The 10,187-nt window shown below is 48.0% G+C and overlaps 1 protein-coding gene across 9 annotated transcripts in view; it reads left to right on the top strand.

The window, feature by feature from the left end:
- Nucleotides 1–8,715: 8,715 nt before the first annotated feature.
- SMARCA4 (SWI/SNF related BAF chromatin remodeling complex subunit ATPase 4) overlaps nt 8,716–10,187 on the top strand; it is an 87,473-nt gene continuing 86,001 nt past the window's right edge. For all 9 annotated transcript variants that reach the window (XM_079915485.1, XM_079915488.1, XM_079915490.1 and 6 more), the window contains exon 1: nt 8,716–9,071. The gene's annotated coding sequence lies outside the window, so the exon portion shown is untranslated. The remainder of the gene's footprint in view (nt 9,072–10,187) is intronic.

The following is a 10,187-nucleotide window of genomic DNA, read 5'->3' as shown; positions in this document are numbered from 1 at the left end:
GGAGGTCATGTTTGAGGAATAAATATATGTTTGGTTAATAAATAAGCAGTTTCATGCCTAAGGAAGATCTGAAGAGATTACTCAAAAAGTACTCACTTTACTGTGGCAACTGAAGAGGACGCATTTCACATTTTCACCTGCTGGACGTGTGTAAGCATTTTATTTCAAGCCCTTGACGTTGAGTCAAAAGAGAGAAGTTCATTTTCTCTGCAATGGTTCATTTTAGGTGTCAGTTTGGCACATGGCGCTTAGCTGTTTGGTTGAACACCAGCTTAGCTGTTGCTGTGGAGATTTTCATAGATGTGATTAATGTTTAAATCATACTGAGGATGTTGAGTCAAGCTGGTCACCCTCCATCATGTGGATAGGCCTCATCCAATCCGACATAAGAGCAAAGAACGAGGATTCCCAATGAAGAAATTCTCAAGACTGTAGTACAGAAACCCTGCCTGAGTTTCCAGCCTGCTGCCCTGCGGAATTCAGACTCAACACTGAGACATCCTCTATTCCCTGAATTTCCAGCTACTGGCCTGCCCTATGGATTAGGCTTTGGACTTGCCAGCCCCTATAGTCATGTGAGCCAATTCCTTAAAATAAACATCTTTCTCTCTTTATCTGCATAAATATAAATATACATATACGTGTGTGTGTGTTCTCTTTCTCTATATATGTATATATATTCCATTTCTCCAGAGAAACAGAATAGGATGTATATATATGTACATCCAACATCATATTGATTCTAGAGAACCCTGACACATCCTCTGAGCCACGTGAGAAACTCCTGCCTAATAAGGCAGCAGATACCAGAGGATGTAGACGTGAATGCACAGACTCCGAGACTGCTAAGACCAACTGGGAATTGTATTTTCACCGCGTGAGGAGTGATGCTGCAAACATCTGGACTTTTATACACCTCTTTGCATTCCTACCCTTCCCTCCACACCTGGCACTCTCCTTCCCACCGGGGAAGGCAGGAGGGGCAGCTATCATTGTGCCAGGCAGCAGATGGGGAGGGTGACTGGGACCTGGACACAGGAGATGAAGGGCAGAGCCTAAAGCTGTGACTTCAGTCCAGGGCTCGAGTCATTCTCCCCACTGGCATCTGAGAAGCCGGGAGTGTAATACTGACGCCTCAGGAAGCATCTCGTAAACCGGCAGCAAGGAGTCACCCGGGAGTACTCCTTCACTCTCTCTTTCGTGCACCAGGCATTTGGCACTGTGCTAGGTGCTGGGATGCATGGGTGGTGGAGACAGACACAAAGTTTATGTTTCAGCATGGGGGATGAGTACCGTGGAGAAAAATCAACTGGGAATGCAAGGTGGAGGCGTCTGTAACATTACTGGTATCCTCTGGGAGACAGAGCCATGCATGGGTTGGGAGCACACGGGCAAAAACTCTGGGGCAGGAATGTGCCAGGTTTGAAGAATAGCGAGTGAGGAGGCCAGTGGTGGGAGGGGAATGAGCCAGGAGAAGGGCAATAGGCGATGCAGTCAGGGAGGGGACAAATGGCCTACAGGTCCCTGTGATGACCGACTTTGGTCTTTTAAATGTGTTTACATTTAAAAAATAAACTTTATCTTGGACTTCCCTGGTGGCACAGTGGTTAAGAATCTACCTATCAATGCAGGGGACATGGGTTCAAGTCCTGGTCTGGGAAGATCCCACATGCCGCGGAGCAGCTAAGCCCGTGTGGTATTAACTACTGAGCCTGCGCTCTAAAGCCCGCAAGCCACAACTACTGAGCCTGCGCGCGTAAAGCCCATGCTCCACAACAAGGGAAGCCAGCGCAATGAGAAGCCCTGCACACAGCAACAAAGAGTAGCCCCGCTTGCCGCAGCTAGAGAAAGCCCTAACGCAGCAACGAAGACCCAATGCAGCCATAAATAAATTAATTAAAAAAAGTAAACTTTATCTTTTAGAGCAGTTTTAGGTTCACAGCAATATTGAGCAAAAGGCACAGAGTGCCTTTTTTTGCATCTACTGTTTTATTTAAGCATATTTAGAGATAAATACATGTCAGAATTTCAACATATGTCACTAGGGAAAGGAGTACATGCACCACACAATGAGAGACACTGTTTGGTAGAGATGTCACCACACTGAATCAGTCATGCACCTGGCTCTGTTAAACAGAGCGTTTCAACATATGTCACGAAAATTGCCATGTTGATGTTTGCTTTAAACATGCACAGTGCTCCCCTCTCCCTAGCTCTGTCTCATGTGTCATCTTATCAAGTACAAAAGCCACTGGTAAAGCTCAGTGTTAAATATATTTTCATGTTTGGTATTAAAGGTGTGCTACCTAGTTTATGCTTTTCATAAAAATCTAGTTATTAGTTAAATAAATTATTTTAAAAAGCAGTGTGCAATAAAAAAATTTTTTTCAAATTAACAAACTGTAATTGCTTTCCCAAAGATACATTTTTTTTTCATACACATCCATCATACACTGTAACCAAAAAAAGCAGTGTACATGAAATAAGAGAAAATAAATTTAAAATCCATAGCATAGGTAAGGAGGCTCTAGTCTGGAGCACAGCTGAGTTTCCAGCAATATAAGGAGGCTCGAAAGTTTCTTTTATAAGAATGCCTGCTAGCAAGGGTTCCAGCCAGGTGGTTGGTTGGTTTGTAAGTCAGTCTTGAGTACTTGAAACAGTTCTGTGTTTTTTTTTCCTTAGCGTTTAGAATAGCCATCATTGTCCTGCAATAGGCAGAGCTATCACGTCCAGGAAAAATGAGGGGGGGGCACAGAGTGCCACAAATGGACAGCCTCCTCCCTATCAAAGCGCCCCCCCATCAGTGGCACCTTTGTTACCACTGATAAACCTAAATGGACGCATCATCATTACCCAGCATCCACAGTTTACATTAGGGTTTACTCTGGGTGGTGTACATTCTAGGCGTTTGGACAAATGTATAATGACAAGCATCCACCATTGTGGTATCATACAGAGTAGACAGACTGCTGTAAAAATCTTCTGGGCTCTGCCTATTCATCCCTCCTTCCCCTAAAATCCCTGGAAACCACTGATCCTTTTACTGTCTATATAATTTTGCCTTTTCCAGAATGTCATAGTTGGAATCATGCAGAACAAACATAAGCCTTTTCAGATGGGCTTCTTTTACTCAGTAATATGCATTTAAGGGTCTTCTATGTCTTTTCACGTCTTGATAGCTCATTTCTTTTGAGTGCTAATATTCCATTGTCTGGACGTATCACACTTTATTTATCCATTCATCTACTGAAGGACAGTGTGGTTGCTTCCAAAGTTTTGACAGTTAAGAATAAAGCTGCTAGAGGGACTTCCCTGGTGGTCCAGTGGTTAAAACTCCATGCTTACACTGCAGGGGGCACGGGTTCAATTCCTGATTGGGGAACTAAGATCCCGCATGCCCCGTGACGCGCCAAAAAAAAAAAAAAAAGGTTGCTAGAAACATCCAGGTACAGGTTTTTGTGTGGACATGTTTTCAACTCCTTGGGGTAAGTACCAAGGAGCATGATTGCTGGTTCATATGGTAAGAGTATGTTTAGTTTTGTAAGAAACGGCCAAACTATCTTCCACAGTGGCTGAACCACTTTGCATTCCCACCAGCAATGAATGAGAGTTCCTGTTGCTCCACATCCTCACCAGCAATTGGTGTTTTCAGAGTTTTGGATTTCTCCCATTCTAATAGGTGTGTAGTGGTATCTCACTGTTGTTTTAATTTGCAATTCCTTGATGACATATGATATTGAACATCTTTTCATGTGCTTATTTGCCATCTGTGTATCCTCTTTGGTGAGGTGTCTGTTCAGGTCTTCGTTTTTTAATTGGGTTGTTCATTTTCTTATTGTGGAGTTTTAAGAGTTCTTTGTATATCTGGATAAAAATCTTTTATCAGATAACTTTTCAAATATTTCCTCCTAGTCTGTGGCTTGTCTTCTCATTCTCGTGATGGTCTTTGCCTTTTATTCTTGGTGAGATGGGAGCCATTGGAGGGTTTTGAGCAAAAGAGGGACATGATGGAACTGAACATTTTAACTCCTATTAAATATCCAAATGGTGGTATCTGAGAGGCACTTTTCTGGAGCTCCAGGTCCAGACAGGAGATAAACATTTGGAAATCATTAGCATGTAGATTTTTTAAAAATTAAAGTGAGGGACATCCCTGGTGGTCCAGTGGGTAAGACTCCACGCTCCCAATGCAGGGGGCCCAGATTCGATCCCCAGTGGGGGAACTAGATCCCGCATGCATGCCGCAACTAAGAAGCCCACATGCCACAACTAAGAAGCCCACATGCCGCAACTAAAAAAAGATCCCAGGGCTTCCCTGGTGGCGCAGTGGTTGATAGTCCGCCTGCAGATGCAGGGGACGCGGGTTCGTGCCCCGGTCCGGGAAGATCCCACATGCCGCGTAGCAGCTGGGCCTGTGAGCCATGGCCGCTGAGTCTGCGCGTCCGGGACCTGTGCTCTGCAACGGGAGAGGCCGCAACAGTGAGAGGCCTGCGTACCGCAAAAAAAAAAAAAAAAAAAAAAAGATCCCACATGCCACCGCAAATAAGTCTGCAGGCTGCAACTAAAAAAAGATCCCGCATGCCACAACTAAGACCTGGCACAGGCAAAATAAATAAATAAATAATAAAATTTTAAAATAATTAATGTGAGATTCATATAAAATTAAACACCTAAAGATGAATTATTTAGTCATATTTAGTGCATTCACAACAGTGTGTAAGCATCATCTCTATCTAGTTCCAAAATATTTTCATCATCTGCCAAATAAAACCCTGTACCCATTAAGCAGTTACTCTCCTCTTACCCCCAGCCCCTAGCAATCTGCTTTCTGTCTCTATGGATTTGCCTATTTCAGACATTTGAAATATACAGACTCATACAATATGCCGCTTTTTGTGTCTGACTTCATTTGCTTAGCATGTTTTCAAGGTTCATCCAGACTGTAGCACATAATAGGACTTCGCTTCATTTCATGGCTAAATATTCATTGAATGTATACAGCACAGTTTGTTTATCCATTCCTCTGTTCATGGATATTTGGACTGTTCCAACCTTTTGGGTATTATGAATAGTGCAGTAGTAATGAACATTTATTTACAAATATTTGTTCAAGTGCCTGCTTTCAATGCTTTTGGGTAGATACCTAGGATGTAGATGATTTTTTTTCCTCACCATGCGGATTGCGGGATCTTAGCTCTCTGACCAGAGATTGAACCCGGGCCAGGGCAGTGGAAGCATGGAGTCCTAACCATTGGACTGCCAGGGAATCCCCTGGAAAAATTTGTAAAGTCACAAGACTGGAAGCCAAGGGGGTGAATGTAGATAGGGGATGAAGGTCTGAGTCCTATGGCAGGTCATTCTTAAAAGATCAGTGTGAGGAGGAGGAAGACACAAAGGAGCTGATGATGGGGTGGGAAGAAACCTAGCAGTGTGTGGTGCCCTGGAAACCAAGTGAGGAGATTGTTCTAAGGAGGGAAAGTGTCAACTGTGGCCACCAGCCCGAGGAAGGTGAAGCTGAGAACTGACTCCTGCCTTCAGCAACAGGTAAGTCCCTGTGACCTGGACAGGAGTCATATCACTGGACTAGGAAAGGCCTGAAAAGGGCAAGTTTAATGGACATTAGAGAAGACCTAAATAAACAGAGAGATACTCCATGTTCATGGATTGGAAGATGGTGATTCTCCACAAACTGGTCTACAGATTCAGTGCAATACCAATCAAACCATGACCGTGATAAGTCACTGTTTTTGGTAGAAATTTACAAGTTGATTCTAAAATTTACATGGAAATGCAAAGGATCTACAGTAACGAAAACAATTTTAAAAAAGAACAAAGTTGGAGTACTACTTGATTTCAAGACTTACTATAAAGCTACAGTAATCAAAACAGTGTGGTCTTAGCTTAAGGGGAGGCATATTGATTAATGAACAGAACAGAGAGTTCGGAAATAGATTCACACTTTCTGTCTCAAATAGTCAACTGATTTTTGACAAAAGCACCAAAGCAATTCAAAGGGGGAAGCAAACAGCATGGAACAACTGCATATACCTATGGAAAACAATGAACTTCAATCTTACCTCATACTACATACAAAAATTAACTCAAAGTGTATCACAGACAGAAGTATAGCGCTAAAGGCATCAGTTTTGCTTAAACTGGGATCTCACTGTACAGCCATAAGCCACCGGTCTATAGGCTTATTCCTAAAATATACCTTGTCCTTAAAACAGGACTCCTTTTTTGGCCTTGCTACATGGCTCTTGTGGGATCTTAGTTCCCCGACTAGGGATTGAACCTAGTCCACTGCAATGAAAAGTGCTGAGTCCTAACCACTAACCACTGAGTCCTAACCACTAACCTAGTCCACTGCAATGAAAAGTGCTGAGTCCTAACCACTGGACAGCCAGGGAATTCCCCCCAAACAAGACTTCTGATCCTTCCTTGCCAGTGTCCATGTCCCCAGTGTCCCAGCTGCAGAGAAAGCTGGAGTTCACACAGGGTCCTCCTTCTTCACCTCAGTCCCACTTCCATGTTTATCCATTCTAACTCCAATTTCATCTATCTCTAGATGTGAAGACACCCTCTTTACCCTGGGCCACTGCAATGGCCTGAAGGGGGCTCCCTACTTCCTCTCCTTGCTCCTTGTCCCGCTAGCCCAGTCTCCACCCTGCAGCCAGAGCAGCATGGGATTCTCCTGATTAAAGCCCTCCAACTGCCTCACACTGTGCTCCAGAAAAAACTTGAGATCCTTGCTACTGCCCTGCTTTGCCCAGCTACTGCCGACATCCCCCTCACAGCCACAGGAGCTGTTCCCATGCTCTTTTCCCTCTTCAGGGTCTTGGCATACAGAGAGGTCGAGCTGACGCCTCAATCCCAGGAAGGCCCTATGTTATGATCTCATCACACCCTGGGCTTTTCTTCCATTGCACTTAGACTCTCCTATCATGTATTAGTGTGATCAATGTGGGAGACAGTCAGCTGAACTCAAGGACTATCTGCTCCAAGGGCCGGAACCCTGCCTGCAGGCCTATGACCAGCTCAGTGTCTAGCATGTTGAGGGCGCTTAAGAAATATTACTTGAGTGTATGAGAGAGACCAAAGTCCAGACTCCATTTGCCCATTTCCTGTCCACTACCCAACATGACAAGCTAAGGTTCTGAGAACTTCCAGGTGGCCTGCTTTCAAGGATTCCTCATAACCAACCTGTGGAGGTGAGTGCTGTTATTGTTTGCATTTTACAGGTGAAGAAAAGGAAGTGTGGATGAGTCCAGTAAACTTGCCTGGCATCCCCCAGCTACTAACAATGGAGTCGGGTTTTCAATTCAGGTCTTTTTGGCTTCAGCCCAAGACCTCGCCTGCTGCTCTATGCTGCAAGGGACTCACCTTGGGCTTGGAAAGGCCCAAAGAGCTTATGATACACACTCAATAGAATCTCTATTATTCTTTCAATCACAAAAATTTTTTTTAATTATCTAGCAGATATGTGGCAGAGGTGGGCAACACACTAGATGCTGGGTATTCACTAGGGACTAAAATTTACAACATCGTGTCATTTGAGTGAGACAGACAATAAAAGGGGTACACAAGAATTGTGAAAGAAAGGAAAAAGAGGCAGTGATCGGGCTTCCCTGGTGGCGCAGTGGTTGAGCGTCTGCCTGCCGATGCAGGGGTCACGGGTTCGTGCCCCGGTCTGGGAAGATCCCACATGCCGCGGAGCGGCTAGGCCCGTGAGGCATGGCCGCTGAGCCTGCGTGTCCGGGCAACGGGAGAGGCCACAACAGTGAGAGGCCCGCGTACCGCAAATAAAAAAAAAAAAAGAGGCAGTGATCAAAAAGGAGGCAAGGCCAGTGGAGGTGATGAGTCAGCTGAGACCTGAAAAATGAGGAAGAGCCGGCCTGAGAGAAGCAGGGGTAGGGACAGTCATGGGCTTTGGGACTTGACCTTGGGGAGCGTCTGTCCAGTTGCGGAGCTAAACGCGACATACACAGACTCGGAGATACTTTGAAAACAAAAAGAGACCAAGCCGCCTCCAGGCTCTGGGTCTTCCCACTCGGAACAAGGCTCTCTCCGTCACTGCTTTTATATGTCTCGACTCAAATGTCTTCGCAGCGAGGCCTTCCTTAGCTGCCCCATTTAAAACTCCAACGACCCTTCCTGTCTCCATTATCAACAAAGTGTATGTTACTTAATTCTCTTGCCCCGCGCCTGCCTCTCCCACTAGACCGTGAGCGCCACAGCGGGTGATATTTTTGTTCGGTTCCGTAGCACCTGAGCCTGGGGCAGGTCAATAGATATCTGCTAATCCAATTAATAGCCCTAGGTAGGTTTTGCAGAAAAGGCAGCCACGGTCGGTGCCCGTTCGGCAAAGCCGGACGGGCACCGCCATTCCCCGACCAGGGATGAAAGCGGTTCCTAAGTCCGCCCTTGGCCCAGGGGTCGGCTCTGCTCGTCCCCAGTCCAGCCTGTCCGCCACGCGCCTTCACGCACGACCTTGGGGCCTCACTTACGAGTTTCAGGGTCCCTCGGCCACCCCTTCTCCTCAGACCTCGCTGCCACCCCATCCCCCAACCTCCCCCAGCCACCTCCGCCTCCACAACCGCCGCAGTGCCACCCGCTCTGCGCATGCCCGGCGGCGTGGAGACGCGCGGCGTGCCGAGGACGAAGACCCCCGCGCGCAGGCGCAGGACCGTCCCGCACAGCGTGGGGAGGTGCGTCGGGAGCGCTAGGTCTCTCTGGCCCCACCCACCTTCCCCAACCCACCCTGGGCGGGCGCGCACGCGCGCTAGGAGCGGAAGGGTGGGCGGGCACGCGCAAGAGGCCGGGCCGACGACGGAAGCGGGAGAGGCTGTCTGTGGTGGGGGGAGGGGAGGTGACGAGTGCGCGCGCAGCGGGGGCGCGGGCGGCGTGGGGGGGCGGCTGAGGCGGGCGCGCGCGCTAGGCTTACCCTCGCTCGGCGGCAGCGGCGGCGCCTTCTTTGTTTCGTGAGGAGAGACGAGACGCTCATTCTGCCCCCGGCCCCGCGCGGAGGGGTGGGGGCGGCGCCGGGAAGGCGACGGCGCCGTCGACTCCCGGTAAGGAACGCGGGTCTCGGAGTGAGCGCGGCGCGGGACTTGGGAGGACGGTTTGAATGGAGCCAGGGCGCTGAGGGTGGAGGGGGCCGCTGGCGCCCGGATTGGGGCCGGGGTACGGCGGCGCCCGAGGGTCAAGAAGCTTGGCCGGCACCGCGCGCGCGGTGAAGGCCACAGTGCAGCGAGGCCGCGGCGGCTACTGTATCCGCGGGCCGGTTGGGTGGGGGCCCGGGCCAAGTGGAGGCCGCGCGCCCTCCGCGCGCGTTCTCGCCGGGGTCGCAGGACAAAGCTCGCAGCCCCGTCGGCGGGCCAGGGGCCCGGCCCCCATTGGGGTTCCAACAATAGCCAGCCGTCCTGGCTTTTCTGGCTACGTGTAACGGGTCCGACTCGAATGTTGCTTTTTGGCGAGGCTGCGGTCGGAGCTCAGTAGGAAAAAGCCCAGGTGTGTCCAGCGTCGCCTGGACACGAACATTAGCAGCCCCCTTGGGTTAGCCGACCTAAAATTTTATTATAAAAAATCACGTCATTTTAGATTTTCAAGGAAAGGTAAATAACTCTCCTAAACCCTCGCAAGTAGTGACTTAAGAATGTTTGCCCTGAAGCGGGGGTCGGCAGCAAGTGGGGAAGGACTGGGGAAACTGCTGTTGAAAGCATTGTTTTAGTTTTGCATCTTTTTCCCTTTCTCTCAATTGATTTTCCAGATTAAGGCTTTTATTTAAAACGTGGATCTTTCAGGAGAGGGTGTTTTGTGCCGGTCTTGAAGACACTAGTCTTGATTTTTCCCCCCGCCCAGTGAATCCTTGGGGAAAGTAGGGAATAAGCGTGAGAGCCACTTCCGAGGAATTTGAAACAAGTTTTCACTTTTAATTGACAGACCGGATTCGAGTTTGATACCTGGCGTTGCTGGTCACTTAGCTGTGTGACGTGAGGCAAAAAGCTTAATCTCTCTGAACCTCTTAGTGTCCTCGTATGTGAAATGGGAATAATGCCACAAGTGGAGTTGGTGAAGGCCTGTAAAATGGTTCTTGGCTAGAGGGAAGCACTATTATTGTTGTTCAGTACAATCTCTTCCTTTATTGTTCAATATTTGTTGAGTCCCTACTGGGTGTTCGATGGTTG

Source organism: Stenella coeruleoalba, assembly GCF_951394435.1.
Source record: "Stenella coeruleoalba genome assembly, chromosome: 3".
Lineage (NCBI taxonomy): Eukaryota > Metazoa > Chordata > Mammalia > Artiodactyla > Delphinidae > Stenella > Stenella coeruleoalba.
This window is presented reverse-complemented; position numbering and strand designations above follow the sequence as displayed.